Source organism: Onychomys torridus, chromosome 23 (assembly GCF_903995425.1).
Source record: "Onychomys torridus chromosome 23, mOncTor1.1, whole genome shotgun sequence".
Taxonomy (NCBI): domain Eukaryota; kingdom Metazoa; phylum Chordata; class Mammalia; order Rodentia; family Cricetidae; genus Onychomys; species Onychomys torridus.
In genome coordinates this window covers 21663963-21676289 of record NC_050465.1, presented here as the reverse complement: position 1 = coordinate 21676289, position 12327 = coordinate 21663963, and the positions used below count along the sequence as shown (strand labels likewise).

At 43.3% G+C, this 12327-nt stretch overlaps 1 protein-coding gene across 11 annotated transcripts in view; it reads left to right on the top strand.

The window, feature by feature from the left end:
- The window catches only part of Ptprm (protein tyrosine phosphatase receptor type M), a 709515-nt gene that overhangs the window by 651018 nt on the left and 46170 nt on the right, over window positions 1–12327 (top strand). The gene's annotated exons all lie outside the window — the stretch shown is intronic.

The window sequence follows — 12327 nt, the reverse complement described above, 5'->3', positions numbered from 1 at the left end:
CCATGCCCTTGAAATGTGACATATACTCCCAAAGAAAACTTAACTACCCACCTTCTCCTGTTGCTTACCACAATGGCTTATACATTTTCAGTAAGCACAGCCTGAATGGCCTTCATTTGTTCCAATAACAACAGATAGGGAATGCACTCAGGATTTCAAAGCTGCCGTTACCTGGCTATATTGAGTGCAAAGAAATACCTCCAAGCATTAACTCTGGTTGTTGGGTGTCAAAACCCTATGGGTGCCACAATAGACATGACATCATTCTGTAAGTCAGGGGAAATGGCTCTAAAATCAGTGTGCATTGCTGGGATCTGTCTGTGGACTACAAACCCAGCATGCTGTCATGCTTCAATATGCCTTGGTGTCCTAACCTATGAAATGGGAACCATAATCAGCCCTAAAGTTCTTGTATTCTTATCTCTAGTGACTGTCTATGAGTTTTCACCTTGTTTAACCAGGAAGCTGATGAGCAGCGGTAATTTTAGTGATGGCATGTTATCAGATTACCTCCAGAGCACAAGTTTTAAATGAGTAAATATATAGGGTACAATATTGCTTTATAATGGGTTCAATTCCATGGTGCCACTCAGCTCAAATGAAGAGCCCATTACTTCTTAGGGAAGCTGGTATTTATACCCATCAAAGGCAGCCTGGTAGTTGTCCTAGAATTAAATTACTGAAGCAAGAACCTCAAAGGGGACGTGGTTCTTAAGGTTTCTAAAAGGTATCAGGAGGCACAAACAAATATAACAATTGTCTCAGAAGAAGATCTCAGTAAGTGGAATATACTGAAAATTCTAGAAAAGATGACAGACTAGATAACCTGACCTTCAACAAACATTTTGAAATTCTAGATAAATCATGCTTATTTTTAAAAGTTCACATACATTGTATGAGTATGTAAATAGACTTGCTTAAAATATGCAACTTAGCACTCAAGAAAGTCAAACTATCACAGACTTGAAGTACACTGTGGGCTGGAGATTGGGAAGGTTGGATATTGCCCAGAAACAGGCAGGGGAGCTCTGTATCCATCTTGGTGAGAGGTAGCCTGATTCTGAAACCCATGAAGGTCAAGAGATAACATCTTGGGGCCATCAGTGTTAATATAAAATCCAAACTTGTGGAGGTGGAGGGTCAGATAAAAGACAAAGTCAGGGGGTTGGGGATTTAGCTCAGTGGTAGAGTGCTTGCCTAGCAAGCACAAGGCCCTGGGTTCGGTCCTCAGCTCCATTTATTTAAAAAAAAAAAAAAAAAGACAACATCAGGGAAGTGGGAAAGAAGAGAAAATCCGCCTGCCCTGAGAACATGACAGGGTCATTACTCCATCTTCACTTCAGATCCTGGGAAAGAACCCCTGCCAAACTCATGGGTCAAGATAAGACCTGATGTAAAGTCAAAAACAGTGTCACAGAGAGTCACGCCTCCATGTTGGTGGGTTCCATGGATTCAATCAAGAGTAGGTTCCTACCATCCACCAAGACAACAAAGACAACAAAGAGAGCATCTGTTTTCAACATGTATAGACTTATTATCATTCCCTAAGCAATATAGTAAAACAAGTGTTGACATAGGAGGTACACTGTATTGGGTATCACAAGCCACTTAGAGATGATGTAACTCGTGTATACAGGAAAATGTTGCCTAAGTTCCATGCAAATGCTATAGCAGTATACATAAAAAGGAGTCCCCAGGGGAAGCCTAGAATCAATTCCCCATTGATATTGAGGGAGGAGTGTATAAACTTACAGGAAACAACTAAAAAAGTTCCCAGATGCTCTCAGTTTAAAAGAGTCATCTAATTCAAGAAAGTGGACAGAGTAAAACCAAAGAAAATTAAGAAAAGTAGTGAAGAAAAGTATTAAATCACAGTAATGAAGATTAGCAAATACAAACATAGTTACATGAGATAGACAAAGCTTTGGCAACAGATCAGAACTAAAAGGAAGAAAATAGATATCACCAATATTAGAAAGAGGATTGTATCTTTACAATAAGAGAATAAATTAATAAATTTGGTAATTTGTAGGGAAAAAAACATATTCTCTAAGACCAGTTCCAAAATAAAATGAAATTCTGACAAAACAATTACTTAAAAATTGGAGCATGTCCAAAAGTCAGCCATGAAAATGTACTAGACACAAATGTGGTTTTGGTACTCAATACTCAAATTTTGTATTATTTAATTTTATAAGTTATAAAATACAAATACCTTTTATATGTTTTTTAAAAAAATGATTCTAAGGAAATAAAAAGAAAAGGAAAAAATGCTTTTCTGTCTTACTTTATGAGGATGGGACAACCTTGAAATCTATCCCAGACAAAGACCATAGGAGAAGAGAAAATTATAGGTGTCACAAATTGACAGGAAGAAATAAATGGGCCAATATGTCAAAACAGAAGGCCCAGATGTTGACTGCAGCCCTAAGTGGATAGACATATAATTAGTAAGCTTTTCAATCAAGCCAGCTGGGACATTTGCTTACCCATGTGGACCAAAAAAAAGAACAAAGATCTCTTCCTCATGGAATGCCCCCAAACAAGCAAAAGCTAAAGACCTACCTATCACAAATAGAGCTTTAAAACTAGTAGAAAATAATACAGGGTTGTTTTTTTTTTTATTTAAGACTTGGAGTTTTTTAAAGACAACAAAAGCTTGGGAAAGATTGGAATTTTTGAAAATTTAAGCATGGGGTTGGGGATTTAGCTCAGTGGTAGAGCGCTTGCCTAGCAAGCGCAAGGCCCTGGGTTCGGTCCTCAGCTCTGGAAATAATAAATAAATAAATAAATAAATAAATAAATAAATAAATAAATAAATAAATAAATAGGAAATTTAAGCATGTAAAGTTTTCTGTACAGCATAAAACCTTTCAAGGCAGCATTTTCTATACTGAAGGCAGAAAACCCGTTTCTTTCAATTCTGCCTCTTTGTGAGAGCGGTGCAAGCACAGGAGAGCTGGCTTGGATCCTGGTCCAGCAGGTGCTGGTCATGTGGGCAGCCTAGAGGGGATCTCTTGCACCCTGAGGAGTGGGATATAATGGTGCCTGTGCTTCCAGCAGGTCAGACAGCCATAACAGAATACCTTGGGCTGAAAGGCATAAAGCAGCACAGCCGTTTATTTTCTTAATGTGGTTGCTGAGTCCACATCAAGGTCAACCAGTCCAGGATCTCGAGAGGGCTCCTCCTGGCTTTCACGTGGTTACTTTCTCGCCTGGACTTCAGGTTGCTTGGCGGATAGAGCAAGCTCTCTAGGTCTTTCCTCATACAGACACTAATCTCATTGATTAGAGCCCCACCCTTTTAACCACATTTATCCTTGCTCCTTCATTTCCAGATATAACCGTCATGGGTCATGGGTGGTCAGGTTTCAGCATTTGAATTTAGGGATATAAAATATTCAATCCATAACCACCTACTTTGGGGAGTTCTGGATGTGAACATTTCTCCATGTCCTGGAGAGAAGTTTTGACCCATTATAAAGACTCAGTAAATATTAGGTATTAATTTCAATGTTCTATTTTTAAATCTCAGATCAGCAGTGATATATATAATGATGCTGATTTTCCTGGATATTATGGGGTTGGGGATGAGAGCAGGTGGCTTCCCAGACAGTGTCAAAGAGCAATTGAGTATGCCTTTGAACTCTTCCGTGATGGAGCAGAGAGTTCTCTTGGCCTTTCACTCCTCCTGAGGAACTGCACACTCATCCCAGTGTCTGGACTGACCCCACAAATACTTACAGAAAGAATGTCCACATCCCCTAGTGAGGCCTAAGGATGTAGTGGTCCAGCTTCCATGGGCTTTTACAAGAGCTACATTGCTGCCTCGGACTGTAAGTATTGGGTTTCCTGAAGTAAAATATTTTGAAAAGTGAACAATCTGTAAAATAACAACATCCAATAGTGTGTTTAGGATGATGTGTGTGTGTTTGTGTGTGTGTGTGTGTGTGTGTGTGTGTGTGTGTGTGTGTATTCTTTGTTCCTTAGTTGAAATTCCTAAGTGTGCTCTACCCAGATTCAGTAGCCTTAAGAGGGGAAAGTCTTGATGCATGACAAATTCCTTTATTTTAAGGAAGAGTGGATAAGGTGTGGTCTCTGATGTAAAAACAGAGAAGACTGCACTGTTCAATACTACAGTCAAGGGAGCCATAAAGGCTAGAGAGAGGCCTCCGCAGTTAGCCCTGACGGCTCTTCCAGGGGACCAGGGTTCAATTCCAACCACTCATGCGACAGCTCACAACCGTCTGTAACTCTAGTTCCAGAAGGTCTGACACTCTCTTCCAGAATCCTCTAGCACCAAGACATACACTCAAGCAGGACATCCGCAAACATTTTTTTTTAAAGAACTAGTAATAATGTGCAAAAGACTATTGGTACATTTTGCTGGTAGTTGGGTTTCATTTCAAGTGCTGCGGCTTTACAAATATAACAAATGAAAATGCCCCGTGGTGGCAGTCAGGGTTCCTTCTTCCCATCAGCCCCTTGGACCTGCCCTGTAAGGGGTGGTCACTGGTTTTTATGACAATGGCTTTGACAAATCAGTATGGAAACTCCAGGCAATAGGTAGCTGAAGTGGGCATAAGGAGGGCATTGGGTTTCTGGTTTATTTGTGAATCTATATCCATAGGCTTACCAGAGATAAAAATGCCTGAGTTTGGTTTTCAGCAAATCCTAAACCCTCACCAGGTTGGTGGGGAAGGTGGGGGTGAGCTCAGAAGAGGCCTCTAGTCCCGTCATGGGGTTGTCTTCAATTAGTAGTGACATTAATGGCATCTGTTCTTGAATGTCTACCATGGATTTGGAAGTTTTGACAAGAGGTCGTGTCCCATCGGGGAAAGGCCCTGACCTTGTTCTGGGCTGTTTTCGTTGTTAGTGCAGCACATTTGCTTTGAGGCAACTCCCCATTTCCCATGCATAGGAACACCACCAACAAACCATCTAAGAAATCAAAATGACATGATTTTTAAGGGCAACCGCTATCTACTTAACATGGGCACCACACGTGGGGCGTCCTTCATGAATTACCCATGAGCCGCACGGATGCATGTTTGTTTACACAGACTTGCTGCCTATTCATTAAGTCGGAACGGGGGACCTGCTTCCCCCCTCTCTTGCCCTCAAGCACTCAGCATTAGGAGGCTTTAATTGCCTATGCTGGGGCCACTGGGAGGCCTTCCCTGTGGCAGCACCTGGCGTAAAAGACAGAGATGCTCCACTCTCCTCCAGTGGGGTCCCTGGTACATCTGCCAGGACCTGTCATTATCTGAGACTTCTGTGTCATGGTTGTGTGTCCCCTTTCAGCCAACGTATCTAGGAAGGGACCCTTGTCAGTTTCCCCGGCACCTGCCAACAGCTGCACACCTGGCAGTTAAATAGCACTGGGATGTGTTCTGATCATCTTCCTTGTTTAATGAACCCACCTGAGGGACAGTGAGTGTCTTATCCAGTCTCCTGGTTCCCAGGCATCCCCATTTACACTGTTTGTGTGGAGCTTCAAAAATGCTGCCATGATGTTGAATGAATCCATCTGCCAGAAGTCTCATAACCAAATCTGCAGGGCTCCCAAAGGAGATTTTTGCACCGGTAATTTAAGCTAATGATTTCTAAACATATTTAGTCAGTTTTATGAAGACCTCATTAGAATGTGACTGTTTATTAAAAATCCAAATGAGGTCTCACAGTCATTTGGGGAAATTATTGTTGAGTCACTGAATAGTTGTGGTAACAGATGACAGAATGTTTGAGAGCTAAGGAAAGCAGGGAAGACAGGTGTTAACCTCTGTCATAACAGAGGAAGGAGGAACCCACCTACCTATGGGATGTTGTGAAGAATGTCATCTGCCCGAAGAAGCTGACCTGAAATTAATTCCATAGTATTTCTCCCTGAAAGAATAAGGAAGTAAGGATGTTTAATATAAACACTGGGTGTCAGAATTAGCTTACTAATACACCTATAAAGAGGGTATATTAAAATTCCAAGTGCCCCTGTTACACAGGAAAAGGGACATCTGGTTTTAATCAGTTGCCTCCCAATCCAGGAACAGTGGGAATCAAGAGAGGGAAAGAAGGTTATACCTCCTAAAGGGCAGGCATAACTCGCTTACTTACGAGAACAGTTCTGGTAACCCTCTCTAGTACAAAACGGTGAGAACCTTTTACCACAGACTCTTGACTTGTTCAAAGTCATTGATGGATCTTAGCAGTAAGGGAAGAGATAAATTGTTTTTATATGCACTCCTGGCTTCCCTGTTTTAAATTCTCACAATGCCTTTTCATTGATTTCTTTTTAATGAAGAACATTATTTTTTAATTGAAAAATATTTTTCATACAATATATTCTGATAATGCTTCCCCCTCCTCTAATGCCTCCCAGATTGTTCCCCATCCCCACCTACTCAGCTCGCTCTCTCGCGCTCTCTCTCTCTCTCTCTCTCTCTCTCTCTCTCACACACACACACACACACACACACACACACACACACTCTCACTCACTCTCAAACAAACAGCCAGACAAAACACACAAACAAAATCCAAAGGGAAAAAATACAAGAACACACACAAAAACAAACAAACAAACAGTAACAACACAAAATTGGGAACCATAATGCACCAGCAAAAGACATAAGAAAAAATAAATCCATAGGGTTGGGGATTTAGCTCAGTAGTAGAGCGCTTGCCTAGCAAGTGCAAGGCCCTGGGTTCGGTCCTCAGCTCTAGGAAAAAAATAAATAAATAAACAAACAAGCAAATAAATAAATAAATCCAAGCAAAACAACGGGGCTTGCACTTTAATGTGGCTAATACACCAAGTGAGACTCCACTGGAGAAAACTAAACTTTCCTTTGCCAATGGGTGTCAGTAGCAAACAGCTTTTTGACCAGGGGTGGGAATATGTGTCTATTTCCCTCTCATCACTGACCCCATCTGGCTTGAACCTGTTCAGGTCTTCCCTGTGTGGTCACAGACTCTGTTGTGTCTGAAAAGCATTGTGTTCTTGGAGTCATCCCTCACCTGTGACTCTCACAATCTATCCAACCCCTCTTCCTCATAGTTTCCTGAGCCCTGAGGGGACGGGGTTGGGGGATTTTTGATGGAGACACCCCATTTAGGGCTGAGTGTCCCAAGGTCTCTCACTCTCTGCATACTGTCCAATTGAGGTCTCTGTGTCAGTTCCCATCTGCTGCAAGAAGCTTCTGTGATGATGACTGTGTGAGACCTTGATCTAGGAATACAGCACGAGTCATTTTATTCCTGTGTGCGTGAACAGTAGTAGTATTTGGTTTCCCTCTAGGCCCATGTCCTACCCAGCCTCAGGTTCTTGGCCACACAAAGAGTGTCAGGCATGGGTTCCATCTCGTGAAGTGAGCCGAACTTCAATCCAATCAGAGAGTGGTGGGTTCCTCCCACAACACTTGAGCCACACTAGGACTTCCATGAAACCATCACCACAAGAAGAGACACCCAATGTCACTGAGCCGCTCTGTCACCAACAAGCGAGGGACTTGGCCACCTATGTCCCTGGCCACACCCCTGAGCTTTGAGGTTTTCTCTACCTAAAGATCTCAGTTCCCTTATAAAAATTTGAAACTCCACTGAATGTGTCAAGAGGCTAATTTGTCTAGTTCACAAGTTAACCTAAGGCCAGGCCCACTAATCCTTCTTAGTTCAGTTAACTGGTCATGCTGACTGATCCATAGCACCAAGAAATAGAAAGATATTTATAATCTCCTCATCCTCGTGGCATATTAGATATGATATTAGAAACCCAAGTACAATAAACAATTAATTGTGACAGACTTAAGTCAGAATGTGGGAACGCTAATGTGATAAATCCTGCCTGTGGAGTCCAGGACATGGGGAAGGCAGTGCGAGGCTGAACCCCCTCCTAGGGAAAACGGTTCAAATGACAAGAGAGCAGAAATCATTGTAGCAGAATAAGAAAGGAAAGCCTTGGAGAAGAGAGCCGGTGACAAGGCAAGAAAGCCAGTGGCCTGGCACGTCTGTGTTAGAGTGGATGGGGACTCTGGTGCTGGAAGGTGGTCCAGGGCTTGTTGAGAAGGGTCTGCCATGGAGGGAGGGAAAAGCAGAAAGTCAGTCTTTCTGGGAGCCATCAAGGAAGTAATTCAGTTGTTCTGATTAGTGCTGTGGAAACATGGTTCTGGCTTGATGCTGTAGAGTACACTTGTTGTCCCAGATGCTCAGGCAGGAGGATCCCTGACCAGACAGCATGACACAGCCAAGAAGAAGGAGATGAGGAAGGGAAGAAGACAAGAAATCAATCACTGTGGTAGTCACTGGGAAAAGGCTAGAGAAGAGTATGGGCTCTTCATTGGTGAACAGTCTCAGCAAGAGGCAAATTTGGCAATGGACAGTGTGTCTATGGAGGTCACAGTTGGATGCTATTGGGCATGGGTACTGTCTTATGGTTTCTATTGCTGTGAAGAGACAGCAGCTCTTATAAGGAAAACATTTAATTGGGGTGGTTTGCTTACAGTTCAGAGGTTCAGTCCACTATCATCATGGCAGGAAGAATGGTGGCATGTAGGCAGACATGGTGCCAGAGCTGTAGCTGAAAGTCCTACATCCTGCAGGCAACAGGAAGTCAACTGAGATACTGGGTGGTATCCTGAGCACAGGAAACTTCAAAGCCCACTCCCACTGTGACACACTTCCTCCAGTAAGACCACACCTACTCCAACAAGGCCATACCTCCTAATAGTGCTACTCCCTATGAGATTATGGGGGCCAATTACATTCAAACTACCACAGAGACCAATAAAGTAAAAGGAAATTTTTAATAGGAACCTGGGTCTTTGGCTTCGTGACTTGGACAATTAATGTAAAGGCTATTCACAAAGTACCTACCGAACCCCTTCCACCTCACTGCATCCTTCACAAAAGGGCTGAATATTTAAGAAGGCTGGTTGGTTCCATTCAGATATGTGGAGCCTGAGAAGCTCAACAACAACAGGAAAAAAAAAAAAAAAAAAAAAAAAAAAAACAAACAGGTGTGAGCTTTCCAGAAGTCTCAGAAAAGAAGAACTGAAGGCACTGAAAAGACAAGGCACAATCTAAAATGTTTCAACACAGTGATCATAGTAATTAGTACACGAATGTACGTGTACACATCTATGGGTGGGTGTGTTCAGTAATAGGAGAGTGTATCAATCTGGTTTTCACTACTATCATGAAATACCTGGGGAAATCTACCTTATCAAGTGAAGAGACTGATTAAACGCCACAGCTCTGGAGTCTCTAAGTCTCAACAGCGTAGTTCAGACTCTTCCTAGGGTCCCTTTGGCTTCATCACAACATGGTGGGGGCCCACTGAGAACCTCTCCCCCTCATTCTTTCTAAAAGCACTGGAATTCAACCGCACAATCTCTACCCTAAAGGCATAATTCACACTAATTACTTCTCTAAGATTCCACCTGTAAGAGCCTTAGTGGTTTTAGGTTTCTGCCCTCATAACACTGTTAGCATAAGACTTGGGGGATTAAACTCCTGTGTTATTGGGAAAGGAGCTATATTTGAGTGATAACATTTAGACAGAAGCAGAATTGGGAATGTGAAAGAAGTAATTGGAGACAGCAAATAAAAATACAAGAAAAGAAAGAAATGACAAAAGAAAATCACAAAGTAAGATTTCTCCAATGACCAAGCATATGCTACATATAGTTGATGCAGACAGTCACAAAAGGCTGAGGCTAGAAAGGTAAATTGTGTCATTGGGCACTGGAAGGGGAATCAGGTAACATGATTAAACTCTGTGATGGTGGTTTCATAGACTGATATGGCATGCAGAGAAGGGGTACCTCAACTGAACCTGAAGCTGAGGCTGCAAGTTGCGTTCCCTGCACTGAGTGTGCAACAGCATGTATCCAAACAGTGGGGACAGGAGTTTGGGAGTGCAGACAACCACAACACACAGCAGGGATGCTGCAGATGTGTTCAGTGTCCACCAGAGAGCTGAGGTGTTGCCATGGAGAGCTGAATGCGCACTTCTAGAATGGAGTTTCAGCAGCTTCCTGTCAAAAGTCCACAAGGGTTTCCATGAGGAAGGACCATGAACAAGGGACACATTGGAGATGATGCAAAGACAGCCACTTAAAACCAGAATAAGAACTTGACAAGGAAATGTCCCTGGACCACTTTCCTTCTAGTTGAAGAGGGAGGCCTATCAAGTGTTGTTAGGCCATGTGCAACAGAGATCAGTTCTCGCTAATTGAAGTCAAAGGGGGGTTTATTGGAAGAATACCAGGAGCTCCAAATGCTAATGTGGAAAGTAAAGACTGCAGACAGACAGGAAAGAACACAGCAAATCCAGAGGGCAGGGAGCCAGACGGTGTGGAGGGATGCCTATGCAAAGAGGATGAACACTGGTCCTCCTTCCTGATGCCCAAGATTCCAAAGACAGGGTAGAGCATCCAGGTCCCCATGGTTGGTCCAGATACCATCCCTGTGTCCAGGTCCTCTGTGCTAGTTAGTTTTTTGGTTGGTTGGTTGTAATTTTTTGTTTTGTTTTGTTTTGTCAACTTGACACAAGCAAGGGTCATCTGCAAAGAGGTAACCTTAATTGAGAAAATGTCTCCATCAGATTGGTCTGTAGGCAGGTCTGCAGGGCATCTTCCTGATTAATGATTGACAAGGGCAGACCCAGCCTCCTGTAGGTAGTCTACCACTGGGCACGTGGTCCTGGGTTGTGTCAGGAAGCAGGCTGAGAAGTCAGCTTCATTCCTCTGTGGTCTATGCTTCAGTTCCTGCCTCTAGGTTCCTGCCCGGCTTGAGTACCTTTATGTGGTTTCCCTCAATGATTGGCATTATTGGGACATATAAGCCAAATAAATCCTTCTTCCATGAGTTGTTTTTGGTCATGGTATTTATCACAGCAATAGAAAGCAAACCAGGATAGCCTTTAATGGAGAAGCCACCCTACAGGGGGAAGAAATCTCTCCCTCTAAGGATATCAAGAATTCATTGTGAAGGATGTATACATGAAATGTGTTTTGCTGCTAGGATAAAATATACCGACAAAAGCAACATAGGGGAGAAAAGGTTTATTTTATCTTACAATTCCAGGTTACAATCCATCACTGTGGGAAGTCACAGGCAGGAACGTTGAACAGCAATCATATCATATCTATAGTCAAGGACAGGCAGAAATGGCCCAGCAGTGGTGGTGCACACCTTTAATCTCAGCACTTGGGGAGGTAGAAGCAGGTAGATTTCTGTGAGTTCAAGACTAGCCTGATCTATAGAGCAAGTTCCAGGACAGTCAGGGATACACAAAAGAAACCCTGTCCCAAAAAAAAAGAAGGAAGAAGAAGAGAAGGAGGAGGAAGAAGACGAGGAAGAGGAGGAGGCGGAGGAGGAGTATGCACGCATGCTCACTTGTTTGTTTGCTTGCTTGTGCCCAGCCTGATTTCTCTATATTGTTAAGGAACTCCTCCCTATGCATGATGCTGCCCACAATGGGCTGGATTCTCACAAGTCTATCTGTTTAATTAAGATAGTCCCCCACAGACATACACATAGGTCAGCCCAATGCCGACAATCCCTCACTGAGACTCTCTTGGGGTAATTCTAGGTTGAGCCAAGTTGACAGTTAAAGCTAACCATCACAACAGAATGGATACATTCACTACAGAGGCCGACCACAGAGTCTGCCCCGGAAAGTCAGCAAGAGTGAGGAGAAGGGAAAGATGTAGACTGAGTTGGAACCTGTCAGACGCTTAGCCATAGAGAGTGATGGGGTTATAAAGGAGCATTACTACAGTCAGGTGCACATGGGATGGAAAACCCCTGACAGCCAGTTATGGGGAAGAATCTAGAAAGAGGGAGAGAGTGGAAATCTTGGAGTGGAAGTACAGTGTACTGAGGGGATGGGAAGGCAGAGTACAAATCTAGGATGGGGCTTTATAAGCTTATGTGGGGTGATATCAATTTCCCTGAGCCTGCAGAGCAGAATAGATGTGGACACACTTGAGTGAATGTAGCCAAGCATAGCACACAGTCTCAGGGTGGTACTGTCTCCAGGAACATCAGTCTACACGGTAACAAAATGAACATATCTGAGAGGCTGGAGGAAGTTGGGCAAAAAGATGTTTTTAAAAGGGCTGGGCGGAGGGGTGTGTGCAGTAGGGCACTGCCTTCCCTTATCCTGAGAAGAGGAGGAGGAGGAGGAGGAGGAGGAGGAGGAGGAGGAGGAGGAGGAGGAAGAAGGTGACCTAAGCAAGACTGGGTGTGATGGCAGCCAGAGGCAGGTAGTGGGATTCTATAACCACTAACAGTCAACCTGCCTCAGTAGCGGAGGAGGGTGCACTC